Genomic DNA, 12,482 nt, shown 5'->3' on the forward strand with positions numbered 1-12,482 from the left:
GTAAACAAGACTGCAGGGAGATTTGATGATATAAACGTCATTCTTTGTTTAATTTGGTATCACTTCCCTGTATGGGGGTGTGTAAAATATGAATAGGGATGGGCGATTTTTTTCGCTGAAAAAATGTCGCCCATAGACTTGTATGGCGTTGTGCGTCAAAATAAAATGACGCGTGTCAAAAAAATTGGGCCACACGACAAAATCTTTTTGACGCCCATACACTTTAATGGGCGTCGGCGACATTTCGCTGGCGGCAAATTTTTGGCGAAACGAAACGGGTCAAATTCGCGCATCCCTAAATATGAACCCTGTATCAGGGCATCACACAAAATACAGCCTGTGCATCTATATACTCTATATGTTGCAATTGTGGTTTTTGGTATTTATTTGTCGGATCTGAGGGACTTAAGACTTCTTTTAGATTACTTCCCCTTTTAAAGCTAAATTTGGGCTTCTCAGGTAATATCTTACAAATGGATTCGGCTGAAGTTAAAATCGGCCAGTGTTTTTTAACACTTTGTCTAACCATTACACTGTTTTCTCCATATTGGTTAACGTAATAAATATATTTTTCGGTTAACTCATTCCTGTGTCCATGTCTCATTTCCTGTTCACTCAATATCTCTTTACGATCAAGTGAGAGAGCCCAGTTTTTGGTATCCATTAATAGGGATGTAGCGAACGTCGGAAAAAAAGTTTGCGAACATATTCGCGAACTTGCGCAAAAACGCGAGCGGTTCGCGAACGGTTCGCGAACCCCATAGACTTCAATGGGAAGGCGAACTTTAACATCTAGAAAAGACATTTCTGGCCAGAAAAATGATTTTAAAGTTGTTTAAAGGGTGCAACGACCTGGACAGTGGCATGCCAGAGGGGGATCAAGGGCAAAAATGTATCTGAAAAATAAATAAAAGCAGTCCTTACAAGGACTACTGTTATTGCAGCAGTCAGCAGATGAGATCAGAAGCAGGACAGCTGCCCACTGCAGCTACATACAGAGCACTGCAGTAGAAGGTAGATTACTAGCCAGCAAAGCTACCTAAGCTAAAATGTCCCTCAAACCCCTGCAGACTTCTGTCCCTCCAATAACAGAGCAGTATCAAAACGATTACTAGCCAGCAAACTTTCAACTGTCCCTGAAATCACTAACAGGCAGCAGCTCTCTCCCTACACTATCTCTTCAGCACACACAGGCAGAGTGAAAAAACGCTGCAGGGCTTCGGTTTTTATAGGGAAGGGGAGTGGTCCAGGGGAGAGCTTCCTGATTGGCTGCCATGTACCTGCTGGTCTGGGGTGAGAGGGCAAAAAAAAGCGCCAACAATGGCGAACCCAAAATGGCGAACGTCGCGCGACGTTCGCGAACTTCCGGCGAGCGCGAACACCCGATGTTCGCGCGAACAAGTTCGCCGGCGAACAGTTCGCGACATCTCTATCCATTAAAAGCTTCTCTGTTCAAAATTTTTTTACACATTACCGCTAGATCATCTTCCCTTTTTGTTGGATCACTGTCAATGTGTACCACCCTAAGCATCTGTGACTTGGGCAGTGAATTTAGCAGATGCCTAGGGTGGTTGCTATGGTAATGCATACCCCTCAACTGTCCCGTTTTTCGCGGGACAGTACTGATTTTGGCTGCCTGTCCCGCTGTCCCGGATAGTGGACTCAATGTCCCGCAGATCGGATTCACCTCGCCGTGCCTTTTGTCCCTCTTTTCTGATCTCAAATGTTGGGAGGTATGGTAATGCACCAAGGAATTTCTGTCAGTAGGTTTTATGTATAAACAGGTCTCCAAACCATCATTTTCTTTGTAAATTTCAACATCCAAACATCAAATGGTGCACATCATGCTTGACAGTGAATTTTACTGGGCTGTCCAAACAATTCAAGTGTTCCACAAATTTATACAAGCTTTCAACAGGGCCCAACCATAAAAAGAAGAAATCATCGATATATCTCCTATAGAACGGCCCATATTGTCTAAACAGTAACACCAAAAAATTCAAGTTTTAATGTAATGGAAATATCATGTAGTGTTGCCCTGTACTGGTAAAACTGATGCGTTTGCTTCAGAAACACTAGTATAGTTCATATAAACAAGCTGCTGTGCAGCAATGACGGAAATTAAAAAAGGCTATATGGCACAGGTTAAATAGGGGATAACAGATAACACCATTATGTTCTACTGAGCTTTTCTCCTTTGAATGTCTGAACAGCAGCTTATTTATATAAACACTAGTATAGTTTCTGATGCAAATACACCAGTTTTACCAGTGCAGGGCAGCACTGCATTATATTTTTATTACTTTAAAACATTCATTTTTTTGATGTTACTGTTCCTTCAACTGAATTGTTATCAGCATTTCAAGGTGCATTAAAGAAGCAGTTCAAACTTTTAGTATGTTATTGAATGTCCATTTCTAAGCAACCTTTTAGTTGGTCTTTATTCCTCTGATTTTTTTCCAGCTTTCAAATGGTGTCTGGCCCCATCTAAAAAACAAAAACTCAGTAAGGCTACAAATGTATTGTTATAACTTTGTATTACTCATCTTTTTATTCAGGCCTCTCCTATTCATACATATATCAATTTTTTATTCAAATCATTTTTGACCCTAACAACCAGATGCTGAAATTACTTGAGACTAAGGGGCCGATTCATGAAGCTCGAGTGAAGGATTCGAATTAAAAAAACTTCGAATTTCGAAGTATTTTTTGGGTACTTCGACCATCGAATTGGTTAAATTCGATCGAATTCGAACGATTCGAAGTAAAAATCGTTCGACTATTCGACCATTCGATAATCGAAGTACTGTCTCTTTAAAAAATACTTCAACCACCTACTTCGGTAGTTAAAACCTACCGAAGTCAATGTTAGCCTATGGGGAAGGTCCCCATAGGCTTGCCTGTGATTTTTTGATCGAAGGATTTTCCTTCGATCGTTGGATTAAAATCCTTTGAATCGTTCGATCGATCGATCGCAGGATTTGCGCAAAATCCTGCGATATTCGAAGTCGAACGATTTTAGTTCCCAGTCGAATATCGAGGGTTAATTAACGCTCGATATTCGACTCTTGATGAATCGGCCCCTAAGTCTTGTTGCTGTACTACCCCAAAAGTAATGTCATAAACTGACAAATATTGAGCTTGACTAGCATGGAAAAATCCTGCCAACGACTTTGAATTGCTGCTGTGTCTTAAGGAGAACTAAACCCTAAAAATAAATATGGCTAGAAATGGCATATTCTATATAATGAACTTATTGAACTATCATAAAGATTCAGCATCTCTATAGCAGTAATGATCCAGGCTTTCAAGGTTGTCACAGGAGTTTCCCATCTTGCATTCTGTTAAGGCTCTGAGCAGCTGTTAAAAAGCTAAGCTTAGGGGTCGTCGCAAATCATGAAGCAGAAAATGAGGTTGACCTATAAGTTGATGCTACAGGGCTCATTATTTTTATAATATTCTAATACTAGTAAATGAGTAACAGAATGCCTTAGGTAATGTTCTCTTTTTCCTTTAAAAAACAAACAAATGGAAGATATATCCTAATTACTAACAGAGGGTATATTTAACATTTAAGAATCATATCCTCAATAAATCATGACTGAAAACTAATAATCATTTAAATGCTTGGGTAAATTTGCAATCTTAATATTTAGGGACAGATTTATCAAAGGTCAGGGTGAATTTTTGAATGAAAAAAATTCGAATTTCGAGCTATTTTTTGTGTACTTCGACTAGGGAAAAGTATAAATTCGATTCGAATTTGAAAAAAAATTGAATATCGAAATGTATTATGTACTGTCTCTTTAAAAATTTGACTTCAACCATTTGCTATCTAAAACCTGCCGAATTGCTGTTTTAGCCTATGGAGGACCTCCTAGAACCTATTTGGAGTCAATTGGTGGACTTTGAAAAATCTAAGTTTTTTTGGGGGGAAAACTTTGAATCTAATTTGATCGAATGCGCTATTTTTTTTTAATTCGAATTTTGAAGTTTTTTCAATTCAAAATGCGACCCTTGGTAAATATGCCCCTTAATGTATGGAGAGAAACTGCAGTGTTAGTCAGTGGTATTATGTAGCACTGTGTCTTCATAGTCATAGAAAGTTGTCTAAGTAAGATGGGATGGGATATTCTGAGATTGCCAGTGCTTTGTATGTACCTTTTGTACAATTGAAGAACATAATAGGCTGAAAGTTTATGTGCATAATAATGTAAAAGTCAAATTTTTTGCATCACCATGTGCAATTTCAGTGGGAATAATACCTGCAAATTTGCCTAGCTATATTTATTAATGCTAGTAAAGAAAGATTAGCACATGTAGCTGAAAACTGCAACATTAGTGGGTAATTAAAGGGATACTGTCATGGAAAAAAATGTTTTTTCCAAAACACATCTGTTAATAGTGCTGCTCCAGCAGAATTCTGCACTGAAATCCATTTCTCAAAAGAGCAAACAGATTTTTTTTTATATTCAATTTTGAAAATTGACATGGGGCTAGACATTTTGTCAGTTTCCCAGCTGCCCCAGTCATGTGACTTGTGCCTGCACTTTAGGATGGAACTACTTTCTGGAAGGCTGTTATTTCTCCTATTTAATGTAACTGAATCAGTCTCAGTGGGACTTGGCTTTTACTATTAAGTGCTGTTTTCTTAGATCTTCCAGGGAGCTGTTATCTTGTGTTACGGAGCTGCTATCTCGTTACCTTCCCATTAGGGATGTAGCGAACTGCCGTTTATGTGTTCGCGAACTGTTCGCAAACTTCGAACATCGGAAAATCGTTCGATTCGAACGATCGAAGGATTTTAATCGTTCGATCGAAGGATTTTCGTTCGAATCGAACGATCGAAGCCATTCGATCGAATGATTTCATTCAATCCAATGGCTTCGATCGTTCGATTCGAACGAAAATCCTTCGATTTTAGCGATCGAAGGAATCAAATGGTCGAACGATTTTTGACGCGAACGCCTATTGGCGAACGTCGCGCGACGTTCGCGAACATTCGGCGGACGCGAACAGTCGAAGTTCGCGCAAACTAGTTCGCCGGCGAACAGTTCGCTACATCCCTACTTCCCATTGTTCTGTTGTTAGGCTGCTGGGGGGGGGGGACTTGCAGTACAGCAGTAAAGAGTGATTGAAGTTTATCAGAGCACAAGTCACATGACTAGGGGCAGCTGACAATAAAAAAATTGACAATATGTCTAGCCCCATGTCAGATTTCAAAATCCGTTTGCTCTTTTGAAAAATGGATTTCAGTGCAGAATTTTGCTGGAGCAGCACTATTAACTGATGCGATTTGAAAAACCATATGTTCCCATGACAGTATCCCTTTAAGGTTGAGATTCATCAAGGGCCGAATAGTAAATTCGAATTTTCTAATTGTTTTTTGGTCAAAACTCATAAATTTGAATTTGGAATAATCCAAACTAAATTTAAAATTTGAGATTTATCAAACCTTTACACTGACAATAATTCGACTATTCGCCACCTAAAACCTGCCGAGTTCATGTATAAATCAATGGGAGAGGTCCAGTGACCCATTTGAAGATGTTAATAGCTTTCCTGACATTCAAGTTTTTGAATTTAATTCGATTCGAGTTTTCGAGTCAGTAATATTCGTTTGAGTTTTAGACGTTCAAAATTTTTCTTAATTAACCTCCCAAACAAATTTCAAGTGTATTCGAATAAAAAAAAAACCTTTGATAAATGGGCCTCTAAGTATGATTGCAATGAATTATGGGAAAGACAAAATAGACCTGAAATTTGTTAGCCTTTTCATGCTGCAGTGTGAAAATTCATGACCTTATCCTGGATCTTGTGTTTGCTGACTAGCTGACCAACTAAATTGTGGAGTATCATTTAGTTTCCAAGGCATTTTTATGACATACTGTATAGGGTGCATTTTATTTATAAAATCAGGAGATATTTGTATGAACAAGAGTAAGAAGAAACAACACTTTCCTGGAGACCACGTTGCCTTAATTGTTTGGAGTAGCTTTCCCTTTGCTGCATTCTTACTTGCACATTTGTCACAATAATGTGAGTCCATTATATGGATACAGATATTCATTCTGCTGATAACAGATTAGTGAAAACTGAAATATTGCTGATAATTTTTATTTCGAAGCACATTTCAAAGATCAAAAAAAAATTTTAACGTGACGGTTTTGTGTGAGGAAATACTCTTGAGAGAAAGAAAAAAACTAAAATATGTAATTTGCCTATGTTTTCTATCCCTGCGTAATATTTTGTAGATCTACCTTTGCAGCAATTACAGCTTTAGGCCTTTAAAGGGGCAGTATACCAACTAGTCAAACAAAAATCGTTTTTGTTATTTCTTGAGCTAAACAGGGAAACTAAAACTGCTCCATGTTTGGTCCTTGTGAGGTAGATAATTAGATTACTGGTACAAAGATAATTCACCATATGAGGTAAATGGAAGGGGCGAGTCAACTAACTCTGATAAATGCAGGGAAATTAGTAAGTGTAAAACCAACACAAAACACACTGCTGCTGTATAATAAAACTCAGAACATGTTTTCTCTTTTGTGTTAATAAAAGAATAGACAGAATGTATATTCAGCATAAAATCTGTTTATTTTTCTCATGTTGAAAAAAATGCTTTTGTAAGGATGTACCAGCATTAAACAATGTTTTTGGCCTGATTTTGGCCAATTCTTTTAGGCGTTTCCTCCACTTTGATCAGGTAATACTTGTTCAACTGTATTTTCCAATAGTTACACCAGTTTTCATTTGGGGTTAGATCAAGGACCATTGCAGGACATTTACCTTTTTCAATGCTACTCCGGTGTTAGTGTGCCCTTGTGTTTTGTATCATTGGCCTGCTAAAGTGTTAACAGTAACACCAAAAAATTCGAGTTTTAAAGTAATGAAAATATCATGTAGTGTTGCCCTGCACTGGTAAAACTGATGTGTTTGCTTCAGAAACACTAGTATAGTTCATATAAACAAGCTGCTGTGTGGCAATGGCGGAAACTTAAAAAAGGCTATATGGCACAGGTTATATAGTGGATAACAGATAACACCATTATGTTCTACAGAGATTATCTGCTATCTGCTGTGTAACCTGAGCCTTTGAATGGCTGCCCCCATGGCTACACAGCAGCTTATTTATATAAATAATAGTAGTGTTTCTGAAGCAGACACAGCAGTTTTACCAGTGCATTATATTTGTATTACACTTTCATTTTTTGATGTTTTTTTCAACTTATTTCTTACTGATACAGCATTAGTATTAGTATTAGTATTAATAAGTATTAATTAATAATTAGCATTAGTATTCTACACCATCCATACTTCTATTTTAAAAAAGATGCCCAGCCCCTGCCCCTGCTGGCAACATTTGACCCACAGCATTATGCTGCCACCACCATACAGTATGTAAAATATGCTCGTTTCTCTAGGTTCTTGAGAACAATAGAAGCTAATTTTATTATATTGGCTCAACTGAGGATCTGGGGCACTAATGGAGGAAAAAGAGCTGTACGTGATTATCTGAGTAACCTCGATAACCTGGTGTAAATTGAACGATTGTCCCTAACTACAAGTTTAATACATATAAATTAATGTTTTTATTGCTGCAAAGTGTGGGGATTTAATTTTACTTTCATACTTGCTTAAGTACTTTGAAATAAAAATAGCACAGATTTTATTCAGGGAAAAAAATGGGAGAGAACTGGCCATGGCTCTGAATGCTTTTGTGAGGCCCTGTGTATATATAATGACTTGCATTTCCACAGAGTGGCTCTATGAATACAATTACATTCCCAAAGCAATGGCCAGATGATTTTGTTTTATTCATTTGAGTGAATGGGACATTTTATATAGTGTTTTCTTATGGGTTTGTGCCCTCCACCTATCACATATGTCTTTCTATTACTCCTGCTGGATCCATTAGTCAGTAAGTTCTTCTGGAGAGGGAGGCTTGTTATATTATATGGCATCGATTTAACAGTTAGGCCTTAATGTTCCTGCCACAAACACATCTATACAATCTAAATAGAAGCAAATTTTCTGCATGGCTTTTTTTTCCATTATGTAGATGAAGAAATCTTCTGTGGGATTGGAGTGCAGCAAACTGAAGGGTATCCAGGTATTCGGTAACTGCCAGGCACAGCCAACTAATGCATCACCATGGGCAGCGGAGATTTCCTATGCACTAACTTAAACATAAAGCATATGATTTTAGCATCACCCTGTGTAAATATTTCTCTAGCAAAAAAAAAAAAAGATCTTTTAAGGGTAAATGGAAAACTCAGATGGAACACTTTATGAAGTGATATGAACTGTGCAAACTTTCATCTGTTAAAATAATTTTCAAGGAAAGAAAATGTTTAATGTAAAAATAAATTATTTTGTACACAGTTGTGCTTTCAACCCTTCTTTCCCATTTAACTGTATTTCACCTGTGTATATAATTTTCTTTATAAGTTCAGTAATACAGGTAAACATGCTACTTTCATTGGAGGGTCTAAAAATGCTTCACTGCAAATGATAAAATCATTTATATTGCAGATCCTTATAAACAAATCAATGACATATCACTGAATGTGTTTGGAACGTAACATTTTCCAACATCCTTCTTACTGCCTGGCTCAAGGCTGCACACAGGTTGCAGGTTAATCAGAGAGTTACAGCAGAAAGCCTACTAACATACATTGTTATTCATCTGATAATGAGCAGAGTTATTGCAGTGCAGTTAGCAAGGTTATATTTATCCAGTGTATCTGAAATACATGTAGGTTGCAGGCTCACCCCTTCTGACCAATCCCTTGTGTGAAACCAGTTACACACTGTTATGTATGTATACATCCAGGGGCCCATTTACTTAGCTCGAGTGAAGGAATAGAGGAATAAATACTTTGAATTTCGAATGGTCGAATATGGCTACTTCGACCATCGGATAGGCTACTTCGACCTTTGACTACGATTTCGACTTGGAAACGAACGATTCGAAGTAAAAATCGTTTGACTATTCGACCATTCGATAGTCGAATACTGTCTCTTTAAAAAATACTTCGACCCCTAGTTCGCCACCTAAAACCTACCGAGGCCAATGTTAGCCTATGGGGAAGGTCCCCATAGGATTCCTAACAATTTTCTGATCGAAGGAATATCCTTCGATCGATGGATTAAAATCCTTCGAATTGTTCATTTAGAAGGATATAATCGTTCGATCGAACGATTATTCGTTCGATCGTAGGAATAGCGCTAAATCCTTCGACTTCGATATTTGAAGTCGAAGGATTTACATTCGGCAGTCGAATATCAAGGGTTAATTAACCCTCAATATTCGACCCTATGTAAATCTGCATTCCAATGTACAGACTTGTGTTCAGAAATTGGCTGTACTGAGCTCACCATTACAGCAGCCGAGTACACATTTAGATACACTGGTTTGCACAAGGCAAAAGCCAGTATGGTTACAAGAGATTTTTTAGCCTGCACATAAAGATCATTACATTTTTGCAAGCATATATTGAACTTGCTCATCAGTAAAGGTCTCACAGTGTTTCATACATACCTGGACCACCAAAATGTCACAGGGTCTGTTTCCCCTACTGTATTATGCCTCAGACAAACAGCAAAACACTTGTATTCATGCTACAATCAAATCCCCATTTTTCATTTTTCATGGGACCAGAAACAATTGTGTAAAGTCTGGGAAAATGCCAAATCAGGGGAATGTATTTTTAAAATCAGGATGTAACATTGAGGTTCACTGTATTTAACTGCATTACCAATGCTCACCACTGAGTGTCAGACTTCTACTAAAATCACCAATAAATCTAAGATTGCTCTACAACATTCAGAATATTACTAGATCATGCAAGTGTATTATCCTGTTTTAGTGTTTACTTACTTTAGTGAAAACTGTACTGGCCCAAACAATGTAAATCTCTATAAAATATATTGCATAAAACAGCTCATATGTAAAACCCCTGTAAATTAACCACTTTCATAATAATATACTTTTTTTAGTAGTATGTGCCATTGGGTAATCATAAATAGAAAATTGTCATTTTAAGAAATAAAGGCCACCCCCTGGGATCCTAGGATTCATGGTGCACACAAACAAACCATACATGTTAGATCACATAAGCCAATAAATGGACAGAATTCTGTATTTCGCTTCCTATTTCTGGTCAGTTGATCTCTGAGGCAGCATAGTGACTATTATAAAATGGGGATTCAAGAAAAAAACTTAAAAGGGCAATATTTACTTAAATATATATTCCAATTTGGTAAGATTCTTTAATATGCCACAATTTTGATATAAACTATCTGTTGCTTAAGTATTCATTTTGGGGGTATAGTTTTCCTTTAAAAGCTGATGAGGACTAGCTATTACTCTGGCCAAGCAGAACATCCTATTGGGTATTATTTGTGACACATAGGGTATGCAAAGGCATATGATCCAAACATTGGCAACTTTGCAGGCAAGAGTTACATTGCTTGGGAACTGCTGTGCTCATGTTGCTGTATGCTAATTATAAATACAGTAGCCAGTAGATTCATACTTCATACCATAAGTCTACTAGAAAATCTAATAAATATTAAATAAACCCAATAGGCAGGTTTTGCTTCCAGTAAGGATTAATTATCTTAGTCTGGATCAAGTACAAGCTACTGTTTTAGAATTACAGAGAAAAAGTTAATAATTTTTTAAAAAATTTGTGTGGGAGACGGCCTTTCCATATTTCAGGCACTTTCTGGATAACGGGTTTTCTGATAATAGATCCCATTCCTATACATACAACTAAAAAGATATTTTTTAAGGAGCACTGTGAAGCACATTAAAAGAGACACATGAAAACATGGTGAAAACCCTGAACAAGAATGCAGAAGATGTAACCCTAATTATATTGTAAATAACCCTAAATACAAGAGGTCCAAGAGCTTCACAGTAAAGCAGAATTCTGTATATATTTCTTTAAATACAAAAATGTATCATGTAATTCTGGGAATTGTCTAGTGCCACTGAAGTAATAGACATACTAGTATGCACTTTAGGATTTTTCTAATTAAAAGTAGCACAAGAAAGCACCTGTTTTTCTAAAGGCTCGAAAAACAGAGATCAGAAAGGCATGAGTCTTTAATCCAACTGTACTGTATATATTACTTATATAGTGTCACAATTTATACTTTACTGAAGGGAAGGTGTCCCCGCATGAACCAGACAGCAGTAGTGCAGATGGGAAAGAATGAGGATGACTGTAATGGCACTGGATGTTTAAGTGTAACACCCAATTAACAGATATGAAATCCTGAACGAATTTGGTGACAGAAAGAAAGAGAGATCCATTCAAAGGGATTTCAATGGGATGAGGAGCAGCTGTCACAAGCCTGTGGAGTCCAAGGTATTCCTCAGCAATGAAGGACAAAACTTCCATAGTAGAATCTAATACCTGACAATGGGTCAGAGGTGGAGAGGTCAGGGCAGAGACAGAGTTTTGTGAAGTTTGCATTCTAATGGAATTTCATGCCAAACGAATGATCGTGGGCTAATAGGTTAAGAAATAGTTTGTAGCAGAGATCATTTGTGCACTGAAGAGTTACAGAAATTGTTAGAGGCAAGGCACTATTACAGAAATGTTAGGAAAAAGCACTTGATTTAGTTTCTGATGAATAAAGAGAAGTTGATATTAAATAATAAAGTAGGTATTCCGATTGCATCAGGGATGGACTAGAAGAGTCCTCAACAACAAATAATTAAAATGTTCTGTACATAATCAAATATAATGTATTTTTGATTCTGTACATTGTGTATTTGTAAAAAATTTTCTTTATACTATGTTAAATTAGGCTTTTTATATACTTAGATATCACCTTGCCTGTCCAACATCTCTTTCAAAAAAAAACCCCACTGCCTTCTGACGGCTGTATGTTCTTGCACTGACGGATCTGAATGTCAATTTGAGTTTGTCCCACTGTAATGGGCCAGGTGGTACCCAATGGTAGAGTGACAAATTCATTTTTTATCTCCAAAAGCAACAACCTGCTCGTCTACTGATCTCAATATTTCATAATGTCCATTTGCTAATCCTCTCTGTAAAGAGCGACATCTGTACGTTAGCTGCAAACTGCCAGGCTAATCTATGAACTGCTGGCCTGTGCTAAGATCAGAACACTGTGCTTAATGCTCTACACTACACTACGTGCACCTGGTGAATAATATATTTATATATTTTATTACTGCTGGGGGAGCTGTATTCAAAGAAATCAGATTTCCACCCTCGCATATAGATGGGCTAGTCTGTGTGTCACAGTGTCATCAGGCATTTCCATGCTGAAATTCATCTAAAAACACTGGAGCTTATTTTATAAACGCTTGCCTCTAAGATGTGCTGGTATGTTAATTGCATGTGTCTGTTTGGGATCGTGTAGTATTTACTTATTGTCACACATTGTAAAACTATCTGCAGGAACTGGCCGTAATGTTATTAAAGGATGGGCTCATT

The sequence above is a fragment of the Xenopus laevis genome, chromosome 2S (genome assembly GCF_017654675.1).
Source record: "Xenopus laevis strain J_2021 chromosome 2S, Xenopus_laevis_v10.1, whole genome shotgun sequence".
In the NCBI taxonomy this organism is placed as follows: domain Eukaryota; kingdom Metazoa; phylum Chordata; class Amphibia; order Anura; family Pipidae; genus Xenopus; species Xenopus laevis.